The 21,869-nt window shown below is 43.9% G+C and overlaps 1 protein-coding gene across 1 annotated transcript in view; it reads right to left on the bottom strand.

Moving 5' to 3' along the window:
• Positions 1-20,637, bottom strand: part of COL4A2 (collagen type IV alpha 2 chain) — a 384,139-nt gene extending 363,502 nt beyond the window's left edge. Inside the window, exon 1 of the mRNA XM_059903179.1 lies at positions 20,634-20,637. The gene's annotated coding sequence lies outside the window, so the exon portion shown is untranslated. The remainder of the gene's footprint in view (positions 1-20,633) is intronic.
• Positions 20,638-21,869: the final 1,232 nt, after the last annotated feature.

Here is a 21,869-nt window from a genome sequence, read left to right as displayed (position 1 = left end):
GCATCGGCACCCCGGGAACTTGTAAGAAATGCAGATTCTCAGGCCCCCACCCCGACCTCCTGAAGCAGAGACTCCAGGGCGGGGCCGTGTGAGCCGTGTCACAGCCAGGCTCCAGGGGACTCGGACGCCCGCTCACGTTCCAGGCCCGGCTGCAGCCTCTCAGGGCCAGTTCTGCTCCCACTGGAGCCCCGGCTCTGGGGGAGCCGAGCACCTCCTTGGGCTTCCTCCCAGGGAACCCCCTGCCGCCTGGGAAGGCCACCTCCCGCCACCCCCCAACCCCGGGCACACCTGGAACACTCCCTGGCTCTGGGGCCTCTAGTGAGGATACTCATGGCCTTGGATTCGGGAACCTCAGAGTTTTCTACCCTCTCTGGGACATCTTCCCATCTACACTTGGCTGGATGACAGTGAGAACCCATCTTTATAGGCTCGTAGCCTGAGTAGAAGGGAAGGAAGAAAAGAATGTGGTCCCACTTGATCTGCACGACCATCTCTTCCAAGATGCTGGCCTCTTGACCCTTGTCTCTGACTTTCCACTGGGAAGAGGAACCACAAGATACATGGAAAAGAATATATATATATTCATATATATCTGAATCATGTAGCTGCACACCAGAAACTAATACAACATTGTAAATTAACTGTACTTCAATAAAAAAATAAACAAATGTGGGGGATGTAATATGGAATGTTTCCCATACTTACTTGATCTCCAAGCACTTTTTATTGGGGAGCATCTCAAGGTTTGGGGGGGCCACACTTCCGGAGCACAGGAGTAGAGGCAGGAAGTTGCATGGTTGGGGGGTAGGGGCTGCCACCTGGATGAAAGTAACTGTTCATGGTCCTGAACCTTTGCTGTGGGTGACTACAGGGTCGGCTCTTATGAAATGTGGATACTGAAGGCTTCTGCAGATCCTTTCAGAAGGGAAGAGGTGCTGGAAGAGGACGGAGGGATAGGCAATGAGGAGTAGCCAAGTCCACTGGGCAGGCAAAGCCCCGAGAGTTTGCAGGAAGAGAGAAAGAAAGGGATACCTTGCACCACTGTGTTAGCAGAGTTTCAGTTACTAAGAAAGCAATCACCAAGGACCACGATCAAAGCTTGAAGGACTAAAGCAGAGGAAGAGATTAACACGGGCGGTGGTCGAGATAGACCAAGTGACCATGTGAATAGATAAGCTTGCTCTGCACTCAGAGTTGCTGAGTGATAACAAAAGTGCTCATGGCTTTTAGGAGTATTTTTTAACACTGTGAAAAATTTGCCAATTTAATGTAGCGGGACGCGTCTTTCCTTATCGTAAAAATTGAACAATATTTTTCCACGCTGTGGGGAGTTGTGAAAGGATTGTCACATCTCCTCTCTCCTGGGCTCCAGACCAGGAGGCACCCATGCTGCCAGCCCCCAACTTCACGTGGAATCGGTAGGTGTTTTGGCTTCAGTGAACCCGTTTCTTTGACATGGGGCACGCTCGATGGTCTTTCCTTTCTGATCTGTGTCTTCCCAGGCAAATACAATTTCAAATGTCAAAGCAATTACGCTTCATTTCACACTCTGTACCTCTGCCAAACAGAAAAACATATTTTCATTTTCCCAAATCACTGGAGAAAAAAATAAGTCCCCAAGTCCTTTTTAAGCCCATAATTAAAACTACTTTATGAGATATCTGCAACTTTAAAAAGAAGTGTTACTCCTGTATCCTACTGCTTGTTAACGATGTTCTCATCCTGGGGGCAGGAGTCGGGGAGGTAAAGAGGGCCATTGCAGAGTCCCTTTTCTGGAGATGTTTCTCCCTTGGGATAGGACAGTGGGCATTTTAATGAGCTCCACACGGAACATTCTCTGGGCTCTTCGATCTCCAGTAAAACTTTGCAAGCCAGTCATAGCTGATGGATACTGCCAAAATAATGTTTCATATTTTTAATTGCCTAAATAATTTATAATTGATTTCTTATAAGAGGTGAGTTGAGTCATCAGTGGAGATACTTTTCCTATCTTCCATTTCCTCTGCTTTAAACTCTATTTTGAAAAGAAGAAATGGAAAAGTGGACAAATGGAGGGAAGATAAATAAATTAATGAACTAATCCAAGTTTGGAAGTAGGGGGTGGATTGCGGAGTGAGCTCCGGCTACAAGCAGGAAACGCAAGAGAAGACAGCTATCTGAAAGAGATGCTGCTCTCCTATTCCTATGAAGAACCAGAGCCACCACTTGAACGCTTCGTATTTCTTAAGAAGTGCAGTGTCATGGGCTAGCTAGCTTAGGAACAGACCTTCACGTCTAGCAGCAGTGAACTAGCTTCTCATCACAGAAATCGACAAGACAGCTGCTCGACTTGTCTGGATATACTTTGCACAGGAGAAAATTCGGCTTTGCCTTCTAACCTGGCTTTGGATAAAAGATGTGCATTTGACAGAATGAAAGAAATGTGAAGAGTATGCAATTTTTTAAAAGGGGGAATGGTAGTGTCAAATTTAAGGTAAGGTGGTAAAATCTTGGTTATTTATTGTCAGTTAATAACTGACAGACACCTTTTCGCAGTAGTAGAGAGCTCTAACGTAAATTGGGAAGTAAAGCTTTGCTGATGTGGCGGAACACAGCACGTTAGAGAAATACTACACTTTAGCTTTATAGCATAGTTAAGTAGTTAAATCCCATTTAACAAGGGATTCTCCTAAAATTATCATGTCAAATGGGCTCTTTCACCCTATATCTTTTCCAAGCCAAGTCACTTCTCTAAATTCAGAATGTTAAAATATATCAGTATACAAGGACTATCTTACTGTTTGAGTTTAGTTTTTCTAATTTTTAAGTAAGTTAGTTTCTTATTGTAAAATAATGTATGCATGCTTGTGGGCAAAATTCCAAGTGTTCCTGAACGCCACAAAGTAAAAAGTGAAATTTTCCCTTTCTGTAACCCCTGTGGACATTTTTTGGTGCATCCTTCCAGAAATTTTTACTCAAATGTCATTAAACTATGCGTTCTCTTCTGCAATTTGCCTTCCCCCGCCCCATTTAATGTCACTTAGACTGTTCACCATGTCTCATCCTTTTAAAAGACTGAGTGATATTCTTTGGGAGGATATTCTGTAATAAATCTAACAGACATATATTCATGAGCACTTAGCCTGTTTCAAATTGTTTCCCCAGTTTCAAAGAACGCCGCAGGAACATCGTGGAGTGTGGATACACGTACTTGTTTGTGTAGCTGATGTAGTTTTGGAAGTAGAATTGCTAGGACAAAGGGATGTGCGTTTTCTGTAGTTGAGCGCTGCTGTGAATTGCCCAACAGAGGGACTGCAGCCAGTTCTTCCAAAGTATTAAGGTGTTTGTTTATTTCCAGCTTTACTGAAGATTTCATTTATCAAGCTATTTATTTTTTCAATCTGGTAGACTGAAATTATAGATTGAAATTCAATTATAGATTGAAATTCCTCTCATTGCAATTTAAAGTTCCTTTATGATGTTGAGAATCTTTACATATTTTATTGTCAGTCTATATCTTTAACTTTACCTATTTTTGTGTAAAGTGGTTTAAGTTTTCTCTGTTGATTTGTAAGAGGTATTTGTGTAGGAAGGAAATTAAACCTTGGTATGTTTTCTATGTTACAAATTTATGTTTCCAAAATGGTATTTTTAATTTGTTTATGGGATTTTTAAACATACATTAGTTTAAATTTGGGGGTTTTTGTTCTTTTATTTTTTGGTGTTTGTGTAAACTTACAATGTACTAATCATTTCTTTCCTGACTTGTGGGAGATACTATATTTTTAAAGCTAGTTTAATTCTGTTCTCCCACCTCTTTTTTCCCTGTTATATTGGTCATATTTTGTTACTTGCAAAGAAAGACCCCCAACAAGCACATTGCTCATTTTTTTCTTTTAAGGAGTGCAGTGGCCCTGTTGTGAGTGGTGGGGTGTGGTTGACGTGGGCTTTCCGCTTGCTAAGGACGTCATTACCGCGGTGGGATCCTCCAATTAATACTATCAAAGACCAGAGAGGCTGGGCAGTGTAGTTAGGGGCTGGAGGAAGGTTGCAACTCAGGGACCCAGTGAGATCCCTCAATTTCAGGTTGGCTTCTTGTTTACAGCTCACATATAATTTCACATTTTAATGTATTCTTTCTAGGTGAATAGTGATACTGTATCAACCTTAAAAATAGTTACGGTGAGGAATAGATTCTCATTCTTGCTGTGCTGCGGTCCCAGTCTCCCTGTCATCAGAAGGCAGCAAAACAGCAGTTTTGTTTTTGATGATGTTTCCCAGGAGACTGGCGTGGGGGTGGGGGTCAACTGCAACTCTGGTTATTTGGTTCTGTGTCCCTTTAGATGACTGAAATTCTTCCCTTCCTCCCTTGCTTTTTTAGATGAATTTAGATGCAGGAATAAGCCTTGTTTGACACCAAATCAAGACAAGCGTAAGAAGCTTTGGATGAAATGTTGTTATGGAAAAAGCGATGGGCAGTCCTGAACGTGACTTTCCAGGCAGTAACTGGGCCTATAAACACCAGACAAAGACCAGCATCTTGTCAATTTCAAAAGTGGAAGCTTGTTTAATTCGAGTTCCTTTGATGACCAGCAAGGTTAAGTGCTTTTTTATATGTTAATGGCCTTTTGTGTTTCTTGCCGGGGAAACTTAAAGCCAGTCCCTTTAAAACTTGTTTATATGGACTGTTGCCTAGGCAATGCTCTACCCTCTGCCTGATGGGTGCTGCAGCATGCATCCTTTGGGCACAGGAGAGAAACAGCTGGTTGCAGACTCAGAAGGCAAGGGCTCAGGTCCCTACGACACGGTTACATCTGTATGATGTTGGGGACATCTTCACAGATACGACAGCTGTCATGACACACACCAGGGTTACGTTATTCCAGGTTTTGTCTAGGAACAAAGGCAATCGCAGACTTGGAAGTGTTGTTGAACTTTTAAAGCATGTATTGATGCTACAAAAATCCTATAGCCAGAAAACATTATCCATTTCCCCCTGTTGAGAATAATGATCATGTCGAATAGGCAGAATCCCTTGCAAGATCTTTTCTATTCTCTTGCACACTCAGAATCCAAGTCTCTATTCCTGAACCAGCCTCTATGCTGACCTAGACTCCACTTTATCTAAAGGAAGCATCTTAGGACTTTACCCTGAGTCCTAGCGTTTTCTCATGATGAAGCTTAAGATTTTCCCATGCCCGTGAGGAATCTTCCTAAATGGATTTTCTCTGAGTTCTCTTAGTTTGCAGGCCTCACAATTTTAGCAAATGCTATCAATTGCATGAAAACTGAATTTTGTTTCCTGGTATTTCCTAAGATGGTCCTTGGATTTATTTTATTAGGTGCCACCCCTCTTTGCTACTTCTGTAGGTTGTAAGATTACTGTGATGGTTAATTTTATGTATCAATTTGGCTAGGGGATAGTAGTCAGTTATTTGATCAAGCACTAACCTAGGGATTGCTGTGAAGGTCTGTTGTAGATGTGCTGTACGGCTACAGTCCGCTGACTTTTAGCAAAGGAGCTCGGCCTCCATAATGTGGGGGGGGGCCTCATCTCAACAGTTAAAGGCCCTCAGGGCAAAAACCAAGGATTCCCCAGGAGAAGAAATTCTGCCTCTGTACTGTGGCATTAACTCCTGCCTGCTGGCTGCGCTATGAATTTCAGATTCCAGCTTCCCACAGTCACATGAGCAATTCCTTAAACTCTCTCTGTCACCTATCTATCATCTATCTATCATCTATCTATCTATCTACCTACCTACCTACCTATCATCTATTTATCTATCTCTATCTATCTACCTATCTATCTATCTACCTACCTATCATCTACCTATCTATCTATCTATCATCTATGTATCTATCTATGTATCTAATCTATCTACCGTCTATCTCTCAGGGCCTGTTTTCCTGGAGAAGCTGAATGACACAGACATGGACGAGGATCAGTGGCTACAGGCACCCGAAGTCTGGCCCAGGCGTGAGGGTTCTGGAACGGCTTCCAGTGTTGATTCTAGAACATGTTTGGTATTTCTTGCTCATATTGACTAGCAGACTGACCTGTTTAGGAGAAGTACCCTAACTGCATAATTCCTCACTGTTGAAAATCTCAGAGAACAAAGAGCCACCAGTATATTAACCACTCTTGAATGTAAATTAAAGCTGATATTGGAAGAGAAAAATGGCCTGAATATACAGGAGGGACAAGTACGATAGCTCACAACTCTAACAAATTCCTTCTGTGCTAAATTCTAGTGATCCAGGGTCTAGGTTTCCAGCCCAGAATTTCAGCACGGAGGGACACTTGCATGAACCACTTGATTCTATCACTGCCACATAAATGATAATTTGCTCCGTGGTCAATACCTTCTTGCAAACCATTGGCTGAGTTTCCCAGTGGAGGACAGGGTTGTGCAGAGGTAACGGTCTTTGCAATGTCTATTACTTGATTACCAGATGATGTTGAGCACTTTTAATATACTTATTGGTCATCCCTGAATTGTTCAAGCTTTTTGCCCATTTTTATTAATTTTTGTTTGTTGTTTGTCTTTTTATCATTGAGTTTTAGAATTCTTTATTCTAGATACAAGTCCTTGGTCAAGTATATTTACTACCAATATTTTCTCCTACTATGCAGCCTGCCTGATCATTTTCTTAAGTGTGTTTGCAAATCCACTAAAATGACTCTTTTTAAAAAAAATCCCTGAGGGCTTCCCTGGTGGCGCAGTGGTTGAGAATCTGCCTGCCAATGCAGGGGACACGGGTTCGAGCCCTGGTCTGGGAAGATCCCACATGCCACGGAGCAACTAGACCCGTGAGCCACAACTACTGAGCGTGCACGTCTGGAGCCTGTGTTCCGCAACAAGAGAGGCCGCGATAGTGAGAGGCCCACGCACCGCGACAAAGAGTGGCCCCCGCTTGCCGCAACTAGAGAAAGCCCTCGCACAGAAACAAAGACCCAACACAGCCAAAAAAAAAAAATCCCTGAAAACAAATAATATTGGTAAGGATGTGGAGCAAGAGGAACCTGGTGTTTCACTCTCCCCCGACTAGACCATAACTGCTTTGAAAGTACAGGGCATGTCTTATTCCTATTGGCAAGCCCAGCATGTCATTAAAAAAACTTTCTCAATAATCGTTGAGTAAGAGAAGGTGAGGCCCTGCAGGGCGTTGCTGGACCCTCGGGTGAGAATCACAGAAGATTTACTCCTTATTATTTAACATGAGTTGTTCTAACATAGCTTCATGGAGAGGATCGAAGGTTCACGTTTATTGATGCGCAGATGGGTTTGCTGGGAGAGGAGTGGCCACTTCAGGGCCATAGACTGGAGTTTAGCAGGAAGGCGATCACAGGTGTGCAGAAGGAGAGGGGAGGCCACCATCTCGGCTCAGGTCGGGAGCAGGGGACCAGCTTTCACCAGGAGCCATGGAGGCACATTGATATTGACAGTTCTCTGTTTCCAGCAGAACTTTTTGGAGGCCCATTTTTTAAAATCTTTTGTGGTCTTGTGTACTTCTGTCTACCTGGTTGTTTCTAAAGCTTGTATTTATAGACTCGTGTGTGTGTGTGTTATTTTTAAACCTCTTACAAGACCACAAGTCTAAAGCACTCCAACACTTTTCAAAACTAAACTGCTTTGCATGATTGCTGTGGACAGCCTGTAGAAACGACCCTTGATTGAATCCCTGAATCCTTCAGATTGTTCTGGCAAACAGTCGATAATCAATGTCCCTTGCATTGGGTAAATCCCGTGAAATTGCAAATATACTTAGCTGTCATCAAGGTCCAAGAGTGGGGGACTTTTCCTTTGAAAGAACAAAAGTAAGTTTTGTACTGAGAGATCCAAGCTCTTCCCTCTGCGACTGGAATTCAGTGGGTGCCCGGGTGAGACAGATCCAGGTGCTGGGAGGGGATCGGCTGCCTCTGGGGAAGGATGGCAGTGAAGGAAGGGCTGGTACAAGAGAAGGTGGGAAAACCTGAGGGAAAACTGGGCAGTTCTCAGTGTGTCCTTGAGCTACCATCCTTGTGGGCCTCTAGTACGTTTCTATGAAGTTTGCACTAATTCCGAGTGTGACTGTTTTTCGGGAAAATGGCTGACCCTCCTCTTCCTCCCCATACATCCTCCGCAGTTCCGGGAAACAGGAGGGATGGGGAGGGGGATTAGTGCAGGGGCACGGAGGCGGGTCTTCTCTTCCCATCTGTGCGGCTTTCAGGGCTGCAGATTATGTTTAAATCTTTTCTTGTGCTTAAATTTATTGACTCCTCCAAAGGGGCCATAAATAAAATGTATCCTGCGTCGGTATGGCAAGATTCTGAAGAGTCATTTATGGATTCCTAGAAAGTAGAGATGAAAACTGTGCACGGAACGACAGCCCGTAAATGTAAAAGTAACACAGACCGGTGCGCTCAGAGGGTTGAAGGAGAAGCATCAGGACGGCACGGAGATTGGTCAAGGGGCTGAGGGTCCTCTGACAGCTCCCTCGGCCTGTGAGGCCACCCTGCTCTCCAACGGCTCTCATGCGGGTTCCCAGAGACATGGACTAAAAAACCTCAGTGCGGCTCCCTGATCCTGAAACTCACGATCACGAAGGCCCTCTTCCCCAAGAAAACCAGTGATTGTTAATCCTTCCTACAATCACATTTTCGGGTTGGGAGACGCAGGCTGGAATCCCTTGGGAATACTTGCCGAGTGTCCCTGCAGAGCTGGTCAGGTTTCAGATGTCTGTTTGCCCTCTTTCCTTGGGGGACCCAAAAACTCCTGGAGAAACTGAGCGTGGTATTTGGTATAAGTGACAAATAAATCGCCTCTTCAATTACTGTAAATCCCAGGCAGTGATATGAGACTGGTGATGACGACTGTTCAGCCCAAAACTCTGGGAAAGCAGTGGCCCTGTCACCCGGTGGCTACACGACTTAGTGTGGCCTCAAATGTCACGTTCTTTCAACATCCTGTTAATCTGCAAAGAGATGGAGGAGGCTAGTCTGTGTTTCTAGGCGCTCCTTTGTCTGAATGTCCCCTCAAAGTCATAGAGGTCCAGCTGAGAATTTTTTTTTAAAGTTTTATTTATTGATTGATTGATTGCTTGATTACTATGTTGGGTCTTCGTTTCTGTGCTAGGGCTTTCTCTAGTTGCGGCAAGCGGGGGCCACTCTTCATCGCGGTGCGCGGGCCTCTCACTATCGCGGCCTCTCTTGTTGCGGAGCACAGGCTCCAGACGCGCAGGCTCAGTAGTTGTGGCTCACGGGTCTAGTTGCTCCGTGGCATGTGGGATCTTCCCAGACCAGGGCTCGAACCCGTGTCCCCTGCATTGGCAGGCAGATTCTCAACCACTGCGCCACCAGGGAAGCCCCCAGCTGAGAATTTTAAGTAAATCTGTTTTCGGTTAGATTTCATCCAATATCAACAGTTCTATTTAGTTCTTTTTTAAAATTGAAGTATAGTTGATTGATAATGTTAAATTCCCTAGTGGTAGCGAACGCTGTTGGAGAGTTTTCTCCTGGGAGGGATGGAAGTGGAGAGAGATGAGGAGGGTTGCTGATTGGATGAAAACACAAGGGCAATTTCAGAATCCTCTTCTCATCTGCGTTTGATGGTAACTCTTGCTTCTGCACCAACTGGACCACCAGTTTAGTTAGAGGTGAGAACTGAAGAATGCTTAGATGTCTGTGATTGGCTTCTAAGAAGTCCCTAGACTGTTACATCTGTCACTGCATTTTCTGAAGTCTAGACATCTTTAAAGGAACTGCTCCATTAGATTGAACAACAAGGATTGACCAGGAGGGATGGGAGCAGAGGACACAGAGAAAGTTTTAGTGTTATTTCTCTTAATCAGACAAAAGGAAAACATGTGTGATCACCGTGCTTAAAAATAGATTTGTTTTAAAAAATTCGTGTTAAGTAAAAATGAATGAGATAGCTCCATTTCTGTTTTTTAGGCAAGGAGTCCTAAGATATTTTTCCCTCAGGAAGGAAGTGGAATTCATTCTTCCTAAAGACCACTTCCCAGTGCTGGTCAGCAGAACGGGAGTCATACAATTTTGCTCCCAATCTACTGGTGCCCAGGGGCAAATTTGGGGGCCGAGCCTGAGCTTTCATGTACGTATGTTTTCTACTATTCGTCACAGATCTACTTCGGGGGGATTTTGTGACCATTTACAATTCATAGAAGACGTCTCTAGCAGTCCGTTTCTCCTCTGTAGCTAATGGGACTTGTCACCCTTTGGAAGTTGAAGCTGTGTGTGTGTGTGTGTGTGTGTGTGTGCGCGCGTGTGTGTGTGTGTGTGTGTGTGTGTGTGTTTTCAAGGGCAATGGGCTGGCTATTCCAGAACGTTCCTGAGGAGCTGAGCTACTGGGAGAAGAGGCCAGGCCTCGCACTGATATCGGGGCGGCAGGGCCCTTCAGGCTCCAACCGCCCCAAGTGCAAGGTTTGGAAGGCTCACACGGCCGCCATGCTCTCTTGACCAGGCTGAGGAACGCGGAGGCCGCTTCTCCTTTAAGGGGTGAACAGCCCCACGCGCTAAGGAGAAACGTTTCTGGAGATGCTGTGAACCTAGGGGGATGGATTCAACCAGCAGCCTCAACCTGACCTACTGCCACGCCCCGGGCACCGGCCTCGTGGAGAACGGGGTCTCCATCCCTGTGGAAGCAGAGGTGCCGTCCAGCAGCCCAGGGCCGGGGGCAGGTGAGCTTCCCAGGGCCACCGAGTCTGGGCCCAGCTCTGTCCCCTGCTGGCAACCCCTGCAGCCCTCCCTCTGTACACAGCAGACGTGGAGGACTCAGTGCAGCCCCAGGGGCACTGAGTGAGGGACCCACAGGGAGCAGGAGGGCGGTTCCTCTGCCAGTCTGGGAAGCAGAGTCTAAAGGGTCTTTTCCAGGCTGAGCTGGGTGGCAGATGAAAGCTTTCTTTGGCAGGGAGGGGCTTTAAGATCCCAGATCTCTTCCCTTGGGCTGGAGAGCTCTGGGGAGATGTTACATCCTCAATCTTCGGGCTGCCCCGTGTAAGGCAGGAAGTCACCCACCACTCTGGGTGTCCTGCTGTCCGAGAAGCGGTTCCCGGGTCAGGTGGGAGAGTTGGACTGCTCATGTTCAACTCCTGTCTCTAGAACTCAGCGTGGGGATAGGAAAACGCCTGATTCACGGCTTGATCGTGAAGGTTCAGGGAGTTATTTCAGGTGAAATTGCAGGACACTGGACTTGACACACAGCAAGCTCGTCACGAAAGCTGGACCCGGGGGTACCGAGGCCGAGGATGGCAAGACGGCGATTCGGGGCTTCTCCGTACGCGTCCTGCCTCAGCCTCAAAATCTGCACAAGATGGGGCCGGTCACAGCCCCTCCTGGACCCTTAGCTCCCTCCTCTTTTAAAAAAAAATAGTAGTAGGATTGAGCTAATAGAACAGAAATGTTCTAGGAAGGAGTGACTCTCCATGATGCTATAAACAAGAATATTAAGGAAAGGGTGGAATCTGCTTCTCAGCACTGATCCCTCCCTGCACTGCCCCATTGAGACTTCTGTAGATTTGAAGAACTTTTCAACAAGGACACGGGAGACACACATGTATCTGTATTTACGTACATGAGTAGCTACCAGTGGTGTAGAGTTTGAATTTTTAAAAAACTCTGAAATCTTGCGAAACTCTAGAACTGTAGAGGATTTTGGATGTCATTAGGTTGTCTCCCTTTTTCTCAAACTTAGAAAAGCAGCAGCAAGTCGCCAGAAGCTGTCTGCTCGCTGAGCTAGCCTTTGTTCTATTCGGGGAAGTTTGCAGCTCTTTTGTTGAACAGAAGGCGGGTCAGCTTATTTTGTTAACTCGGCTTGAAAATTTTTAGATGGCCCTTGACTCACCCAGTGTCTCAAGGAAGGAGCATCGTGGTGGGGTCGGTGGTGGAGTTGCCCTTTTCCTAATTTTAAATCTAGAGAATGTGTTTGTCCACAGCAAGCCTCCGCTGGCCCTGAGTCATCTAGCGAGGGCCCAGAATGATGGTGGAGAATTATCACCCCGGGGAGTGTGTGTGTGCTTGTGTGTGAGTGTGTGTGTGCACGTGGGCTAAGGATGGATTTGGAGCCGTTTTAGGTGAAAGAGAAATGCTGTCCAGCTTTACCAGCTTAGCTATTTGAATTTCCCTTTCTCATCAAACAAGGTACACTTCCTGCCAACTTCATTTCAGGCAAGTATATTCCAGGAGGGGAGTTGGATGTACTCCGGCTCCATTTGCCCCCTCGGAAAGTTCTCCCTTCTATTATTTTTAAGTTTATTATTATTTCCTTTAACTAAGATATGACTTTCTTTAAAAAAAGAGATTTATTTTATTTTATTTTTTTAACATCTTTACTGTAGTATAACTGCTTTACGATGTGTTAGTTTCTGCTGTATAACAGAGTGAATCAGCTATACGTATACATATATCCGCATATCCCCTCCCTCTTACGTCTCCCTCCCACCCTCCCTATCCCACCCCTCTAGGTGGTCACAAAGCACTGAGCTGATCTCCCTGTGCTATACAGCTGCTTCCCACCAGCTAGCTATTTTACATTTGGTAGTGTATATATGTCCATGCCACTCTCTCACTTCGGCCCAGCTTACCCTTCCCCCTCCCCATGTCCTCAAGTCCATTCTCTACGTCTAGGTCTTTATTACTGTCCTGCCCCTAGGTTCATCAGAACCATTTTTTTTTTTTAGATTCCATATATATGTGTTAGCATATGGTATTTGTTTTTCTCTTTATGTCTTACTTCACTCTGTATGACAGACTCTAGGTCCATCCACCTCACTACAAATAACTCAATTTCATTTCTTTTTATGGCTGAGTAATATTCCATTGTATGTATGTGCCACATCTTCTTTATCCATTCATCTGTCGATGGACACTTAGGTTGCTTCCATGTCCTGGCTATTGTAAATAGTGTTGCAATAAACATTGTGGTACATGTCTCTTTTTGAATTATGGTTTTCTCAGGGTATATGCCCAGTAGTGGGATTGCTGGGTCATATGGTAGGTCTATTTTTAGTATTTTAAGAAACCTCCATACTGTTCTCCATAGTGGCTGTATCAATTTACATTCCCACCAACAGTGCAAGAAGGTTCCCTCTTCTCCACACCCTCTCCAGCATTTACTGTTTGTAGATTTTTTGATGATGGCCATTCTGAGCGGTGTGAGATGATACCTTTGTAGTTTTGATTTGCATTTCTCTAATGATTAGTGATGTTGAGCATCCTTTCACGTGTTTGTTGGCAATCTGTATATCTTCTTGGGAGAAATGTCTATTTAGGTCTTCTGCCCATTTTTGGATTGGGTTGTTTGGTTTTTTTTGATATTGAGCTGCATGAGAAAAAAGTGATTTAGAACAGTGTGCGTGCGTATGAGGTTAGAGGTGCTTTAAAAACCCATCTGTCGGTTTTATTTACGTGTTATTTAGAAAAATCATTCTGGGTCTACTCTGAAAAAAGTCTCCAGATGGATGTTGCAGTTGTCCTTAGGTAACAGTTCTCATCTCATGTTCTTCAGGTCACTCTGACCAGGACGTTATCATTTTCACTCTGTTACCTGAATAGTCCGCTTGCCTGGAAACTTCTTGGGGCTCCAGGAGTCCAGGAAACAGAGGCCAAGAACACACTGTGGTCAGACTCCAGAGGCCAGAGCTGGGGGGGGCTTGCCTCCTCGGGCGGGTCTTGGAATCTGCTGTGTGCGGGTCAGCGGGAGGAGACCTGGAAGGAAACCTCGTCTTGGTTGGCACAATTTCAATTCCCAGCAGGAATTAGATCCGCCGTCTGTCACTCTCCTCGTGGAGCTATAAGTCATGCTCCCAGGCTCCCAGGCTCTCTCTCCATTGCAGAGCTGGGGCCCTCTTGGCCTCGCCTCTCTTCTTGCTCTCGTGTGAATGCCTGCTTCCGAGGAAGACTCTGAGCATCCCTCAGGCACTGCTGTTAGTTTTTTGAGTTTTTGCATCTGATCAATTTCCTCCCCCTCTGTTTCCACCATGTCCCACCGAGTGGATATTCTAGCGTAAACATGGACATTCCCTTCCAAAGCAGCACACTTTGGAGAAAGCCAACATGCCAAACCAGACGGATGCCAGGACAACAGCACGACGACCCAAGATATAGGGTTGCCTTATCTTTAGAGCCTTGGAAATTGTGCTTTAAGTCGAATTTAATGACGAGACAGTTAATTGACCAACATGAATTCCCCCTGCATAGAATCAGAGATTTAGATTGAAACTGAGCGAGGTAAATAAAACTGTTTATCTGAAGGCTCTCTCTACTCAAGATCCTTTGAACTTTATAAAACGTGGTAAATATTTGCACTTGACTTTGTAAGAATAAAGCTTGATGAGAGAAGGGTTTGAAGTGAAATTCTGCCACTGTTTATGCAATATTTGATTTAAATTCAATTCCTAGAAACCTCAGATGAATGTGCTTCACGTATCAAAGTACTGAGTTTAATTTATTGTGGCTTGAAATACGCAACTAGCTTACGTGTGAATGAATATATATAAGGAGAAAAAAAATCTGTCCCCTTAAGAGCAAAGGACACCATTTATCAAATTTCTTGGCATGTGGAATATTAATAGCGCCAAGTGCCAATGTCAAACTGTTTGACTTGAAATCACAAAACCGGAGTATCTTGCTATTTTTAGAAAAGGTTCTAACTTCTTTTAATCTTGAATACCAGCAGTTCTCAGACTCTAGCTGTTTATTTTTCCTTTCCTTTCTTTTTATTTCTTTCTAAACAATCTCTTTTTCTTGACATAACGTGACACTTAGCAAGCTAAGTTCTCTTTATCTACGTATAATGAATAAAGAAAGTGAATAATTATCCAGAGAATATTTTTGGATTTAGACTTTCCTTGGGGGAAGCAATAAATCGAGTATGTATTTGTGTTTTATTTTGTTTAACCTCAAAATAGATTTGCAACAATGAATGGTAGGTGAATACATTCCGGGTCAGGGAAACATGGTGGAGGGCTGTTCTTGAGAAGTTAGATTTGTTGGGAATTGTTAGATTTGTTGGTGGGGAGGCTCCCTGCCGCCTGCCATGTGAAGCTTGGGTCTTGGCAAGGTCCCCCGTCATGCTGGCACTGGCCTTGAGGGGCGTCCCGTCCTGTTCCCTGCTGCTTCGATCTGTTGAAAGATGTTTTAAGTGTCCTCCGAGACAGGCTGCCATTCATTCCAACACTGATCATATTCTCTAAAAGTGGTGAGTTAGATTTTAATGTTGGCACGGTTCCATTTTGGAATTTTGATATCTAGTGCTGGGTTATTGGAATTTTCTACCTCAGTTTACTTATTGTCTGTCTTTTGGGGGGAAAAGGATATGAAGTGAGTAGGTTTCTATTGCAAGAAGGGCTTTTCCCTTTCTTGATGACATCACCCGAAGGCCAACCTTTGGCTTTAGAAAACAAGCCATAAACTGTCCATGAAGTAATTAAAATTCTCCCTTCTTCTCATTTCATGTACATTTTTGCAGGAGATTGTCATCAATAATTTTGAAATCTCATTTTAGGTGTTTTACCTTTCAGACTCTGAATCTGCATGATTTTATCCAGGCAATTTTTAGTTTTGAGGTAGATTTACCCCAGGGACACACTTTTGCAATAGGATTTAATGATTGGCAATGACGAGCAATAGAGAAAACAGCAGGTTCATGTCTTTTCCCTTTCTTTTCTTTAATTTCTGGTGAAGGGAAAAAAAATACACCCCTCCATCAAACCTGCCCCTCTTGCTTCTTCCTTCCCCCAATCCCCACCACGCACCCTGCCTTCCCTTGGGACCTCGACTGTGAGATGAGTTTGGTTTCCACACAAAGGAAGATACATTACTTTAATGTCTTTATGATTTAGTTGCATGTAATCGTACTTGGGGCGCCAGGCAGTGTATTCTCTCCTGTCCGGAGGTACTGTAATCTCCTCTGAAGCAAAAGGAAATGTACGTGTCTGGGGAACAAAGCAGCCATCATCATCTTCTTACATCTTATCTTTCTGAGTTAAAAGTTTGGCATCCGTGATAAAATAAGATCAAACAGGGCTTCCCTGGTGGCGCAGTGGTTAAGAATCCACCTGCCAATACAGGGGACAAGGGTTCAATCCCTGGTCCAGGAAGATCCCACATGCCTTAGAGCAACCAGGCCTGTCCGCCACAACTACTGAGCCCACGTGCTGCAACTACTGAAGCCCGCACGCCTAGAGCCCATGCTCCACAACAAGAGAAGCCACTGCAATAAGAAGCCAGCGCACCGCAATGAAGAGTAGCCCCTGCTCGCCGCAACTAGAGAAAGCTCGCACGCAGCAATGAAGACCCAACACAGCCAAAAATAACATAAATAAAATAAATTAATTTATATATAAAAAAATGAAACACTCAGGACAAGAGACACTGAACCCCAAGAATGTAGGAAGCACAGACGTGCTTACTTAGACGTTGGACAAACTAGTGTAGTTGTCTCCTTGAACTATAATTTTTGATTCATTTGAGATTAAAAAACACACGGGCAGGTGGGGGGGAGCAGTGGAGGCTGAGGTCGTTCAGTGGCCCTTCTGAAGACCATTCTCCTGGCAGGTCTCATGCCTCGCCCCTTGTGTTGCAGGCGTAATAAGTAAGCTTGCGTGGTTGCCCACAGCTCCAGCTGGTAATAGAAGTTTTGCAAAGTTGTCGATTTTCTGGCAAATATGTTGTTGATAATTTAACGTAAACGGGTAAGCTGGTTTTATCTTTATGCTTGAGGTGATGGAAGGCTCTGGGTCTAGACGGGTCGTGGATAGACGTGCGTGCGCATGTGATAAATTGTACAGAACCAAGTACACACACGAACAAGTAAAGTTGGGGAAATATGAGTAAGATCAGTGGATCATGTCAATGTCAATATCCTGGCTGTGATTTTGTGCTATAGTTTTGAAAGATGTTACCAGTGGGGGAAGGGTACGGGGCTTGGTCCCCATTATTTGTAACAACTGCAAGCGAATCTACAGTTATTTCAATAACATTTTTGATTAAAAAAACCAAGTTAGCCTGATCTCCTGAATACAGTTTCCAAATATATAAATGTTAGCCCAGCAATGGGGGACAATATCATGGCATCAAACAGAAAAGTGAAAACAGTGCCCTTGATTATTTTAACTGTGGATAATGTTTTCCAGACTGTTCCACCAATAGGCATAAAAATTGATTAACACACCCCAGTTAGGCTGAAAGTTGGTATCCCATGGACGTCCTGGGACAGACAAAGGAAGAGATTTGAAATTTTAGAACTGTGCCACTGAGGCCATTTCATTTTTGTCTCTCTGACTATAAACATAATTCTATTTATGTTTAGAAAATTGGAAAAATAAAATGAGGCACAAAGAAGGGGAAAAAAAGCTATAACTCCTAGGCTCAGAGGTACAAATCTGATACCCCCCCCGTGGACACCAATAGGACATCAGGCTGGGGTCCATGCTGGTCAACCAGGCATCCTCTCTAACAGCCAAGCCCTACTTGATGAAGCCAGCTACGAAATATTCTGAAAATCACTCATGGGTTGTAGTATTTGAATTAAGCATGTATTTGATGGTTAGGCAAGTTGCTTTGAAGTTTTCACTACGACAAACCATGCTGTGATAGAAATCTTTTTGCATAATACCTTTTCTGAATTTTGGGTTATTTCCTTAGCATAGATTCCCAGAAGTAGAATTCACGAGTGCAAATGTATGACTTTTTCAGGCTGTTCATATATATTGCCAAACTGCATTGCAAGAGGGCTTCAATCTTCAGATATTCACAACTCTATGCATTCCCAACAGAAGGCAATCTCTCTCTCTTAACTTTTCTGATGTTACAGATAAAAGTCAGTACTCATCTCTATATTTTAATGTGCAGTGAGGGCAAACATTTTCCTACATGTTTGTCACCCATGTGTATTTTTCCTCTTTTGTGAATTGCTTGCTTACATACTTGGTCTGCTTAATGGGACAGGGACCAAATTGTGCAACCTTGATAGTAGTTGTCATGAATATAGAGCTACTCATGGTTTTCTTTGTTGAACATTTCAGGACTTTGTAGTAGCTTAAACATGTAAGATGTTCTGGGCCATTCGTTATTTTTTTCACAATGCTTAATTCTTATCCTTATTTCTACTTCCATTTTGAGACGAGAATCCAGTGCAAAGGAGGGTGAAGGATGATTTGAAGACCAAAGTATTGGAATGAGGGAACAGGGATGTGTATAACCTTATCCAAACTGGAGCTTCAACCTACTAATTGGAGGAAAAGTGTTGAAGAGAATAAACATTACCTTTTGAATCGCCCAGGCTCATCTCCCTGTATCCCGCTTAGTTCTAACACCCTGGGGTCCCCAGGCTCTACTCACTCACCTCCGGCTTTGGAAGTAAGTTCTTCGATATGGTGTTACCACTAAGATGTGGGATTTTAAAGCATAACTCTTTCTTTTTTAAAGAAATTTTGCATGTTAATAGATTCATATCTTTCAGATAAATTGTAGAAACACTGAATGTCAACTCTGAGGCAGCAGCCAGGAAACAAAGCAGGATTTTGAGGTTGTTCCCCTATTCCTGAGTCAACTATCAAGTCCTGTCACTTTTTAAAATGACTTTTAAATATAATGATTGGACTCAAGTGAGGAATAATGCCCTGAGAACCGAAGGACGATTCTACACATTGAAGCTTCAACTATGGACACATTAATGTACTGTGGTTCACCAAATACCAGGAAAAAGAAACTTTTTAACCAGATTTATCTACGTCTGAATCATGTCTCTATTTTGGGGCCAAAAATAAATTGAACAAATGTTTATTTTTTCCATATAAATAGGGACATTTAGAAAACTGTGGTTTTAACTCTGGATTCATAAAAGTTTATGGTTCACTCATGATTGCGTTTGGGCCTCAGCTTCGAAGACTGCCCAAGCATTTTCCCTGGCACATCCAGAAAGTACAATGGATGAACTTCCACCAGTTGGAAGGAATAGTGGAAAATATGTTACGTACGATTTCTAAAAAGATGATCTTTCTACTTTGATTTTCCCCATGGAGTAAATTGATGGAAAGAACGATGTCTTTTGCTTCCTGGCTTCTTCCTGAATGTCCTTCAAGTCTGCACAGAGGTGTCACTTCCTCTGCAGGGCCCTTCCCAGCCCCTGGAATGCCAAGGTTGGCTATGGCTATGCCAGGGATCAGGGCACCCTGGCTGTCTGGACGGCAGCTTGCAGGAACCAGTGTGGTGTAGGTTTGGGGGTGCATGTCTGTTGCTCCACCTGCTGTCTCCCCACTGTCTCCAGGGCTGTGTCTTCTTCTCTGATCCATCCCTGGAGCTCTGAACTCTGCTTGCATCCACAAGATAAATATTTCACCAGTGAAGAAGTGAGTGAACAAAGGGTCCTCCTTCCCCTCTAGTGCTGGTATCTGGCTGCCGGGGCCCCAACCCCAGCAAAACCCTGCTCAGCCTGGCTGGGAAAGCAGTGCCTGAGGCCAGACCTTCCCAGTCAGAGGGTCCAGCTCACTCCAGTGATGCGGTGCCCCTTGTCATCTTTCTCACCCAGAACACGTCCTGCTTCCTCTGGGGGAGCCCACCTGTTAACACTGCATGCCTGCCTCCACCCAACGGAAACTTTTATTTTAAAAATTTGTATTTTGGGTAGGGGAATACTTTCCATTTTTTATCTAGCAGGACAAATCCTGGAGTGCGTCACAAGGAGGGTTGGGTGGGAAGAACTCTCAGTCCCTTTGTCTCACTCAACACCACGTTTCTATCATAGAGGATGTGTCAGGTGTGATGTTTTCACTTACATCATCATCCTTATTTTTCTAGAGGACCACCCCCTAGTGCAAAGAGATCCATGCTTATTGTAACAACAACACACACACTCTTCCAGGTGAAATCTGTTTGTTTGGACACTTGGAGTGTCTTTGTGGTGATCAAGCAATATTTCCAATGGTGAGTTTTCTAGCCAATGATATAAATGTACAACTGGCTGTTTTTCTTCATTGTTTAAGCCATATTCTTTCTGAATCCTCAATAGCTAGCAAGGTTTTCTTGTCATTCCTGAGTGATATTGGGCAACTACTTCTTGCATAAAGAGGCACGAAGGTGATTTTTTTTTTTTTTTTCTGATGGTGTGGAGGACTGGTGGAATCAATATCCACAGAATATCCATTTAGCCTGTGAAGCGGAGGTGAATTTTTCTTTTCCTCATTCGGAGACCATGGAGACTGTAAAAATGAAGTTTTGCTATTTCTCTCTGGACAGTATCAAAAGGTATTAAATCCACTGGCTTTGCCTTAGAAGTAGGGATGGGAGTGTCATATAGCCATGCTAGAGATTCTTCCAGCACAAGACACTTTTTGTTTGATTGTTAATTGATTTATTTAACAGCAGCATTTCAATTGTCTTTGCCTTTCACATAAACCTTATTCCAGGAAGTCAAGGAGTTATTGGGATATGCAGATTGATGTAGGCCTCCTGAGATGAAAAGCTGTAGAGACATTTCTGGACTCTTCACGCCTTCCTGGATTTTCATTTCCACCTGGTCTAACTTGGCTTCAGCCTTAGTTACTTCCTTCTAGAGCAAGTGTGATGGTGATGAGTTCTCCCAGCTTTTGTTTGCTTGAAAATGTCTTATTTTTGAAAAATATTTTCACTGACATATAGTTCCAGGTTGACACTTTTTTCTTCCGTACTTTATATTGTCATCCTATTGATTTTTGGCCTCTGTCCGGTTTTTCCTGACGAGACGTCTGTCATCACTACATCACTGTGTCCCTGTAGACAACGTGTCTCTCCTCTCTGGCTGACTTTAAGATTGTCTTTTATCTTCAGCCCTGTGGTTATGTACCCAAGTGTGATTTTTTTTCCTACTAAATTTTTAAAAATGTTGGCCATTATTTTTTCAAATAGTTTTTTACCCCAATCTCTCTCTCGTCTCCTTCTTGATTCTAGTTCCATGTATGTTACACTGTGTGATATTGTCCCAGAGGCCACTAAGACTCTTGTTTGGTTACAAAACATATTTCTCCTGGTTTCAGAATGGATAATTTCTATTAATTTTTCTTCAAGTTTACTTATTTTTCTTCTGCAGTAACTGATCTGTTGTTTAGCGCATCAGCGGATTTTTCATTTCAAATATTGTGTTTTCAGTTCTAGAATTTGCAGTTTTACAGCTTCTGTTTCTCTGATGAGATTCTCCAAAGTTCTGTTATTATAATCATATTTTCCTTTAAGTTTTTGAACACCCTTACAATCGTTATTTTAAAGTCCTTCTCTCTGAGTCATCTCAGGGGTCTGTTTACACTGACTTCTTTTTCTGTTTATTATAAGTCAGATGTGACTGCTTCTTTCCAGGTCTAGAAGCTTTGGATTGGATGACAGAAATCGTGGCTAGTCCCTTGCAGGGAACCTGGATGGTGTTTGCCATTTACACCATTTTTATTTAATTCTCATACTCACCCTCTGAGGTCACTATAATTGTTCCAGTTTACGGATGAGCAAACTGAAGCTTGACAAGGAGCTGCCCGATAGCACGCGGCTGAGTGGTGAAGCTGCCACTCAAAGTGAGAATTTCTGCCCTGTACTGTCAGCTCCATTTGCCCAGTTAGAGGTGCTTTGGTCAGGCCATTCTTGGTTATGCTCTGCCAGAATTTCTGTGTGTGTTGAGCTTCTGCTTTCTCTGAGAGGCCCGGGCCTGTGTGGTCCTCTGCTGTCCAGCAAGAACGGGCAGGATGCAGACCCCATTCCCCACTGTTTCTGAAAACCGCTTGCAGCACAATCAGCCTTGTCAAGCCTTTCCCTGCTCTGCCATATAAGGCTGCCAGCTTTCCAGGGCAGTTCAATAATCCCCAGGGTCTTGCTGCAGGGGCAGCGATTAGCAGAGGTGTTTACATGTCTGAAAATGTACCAGGCTATA

Source organism: Balaenoptera ricei, chromosome 18, assembly GCF_028023285.1.
Source record: "Balaenoptera ricei isolate mBalRic1 chromosome 18, mBalRic1.hap2, whole genome shotgun sequence".
NCBI lineage: Eukaryota > Metazoa > Chordata > Mammalia > Artiodactyla > Balaenopteridae > Balaenoptera > Balaenoptera ricei.
The sequence above is the reverse complement of the archived record's forward strand: the minus strand, read 5'-3'. Positions and strand labels throughout refer to the sequence as shown.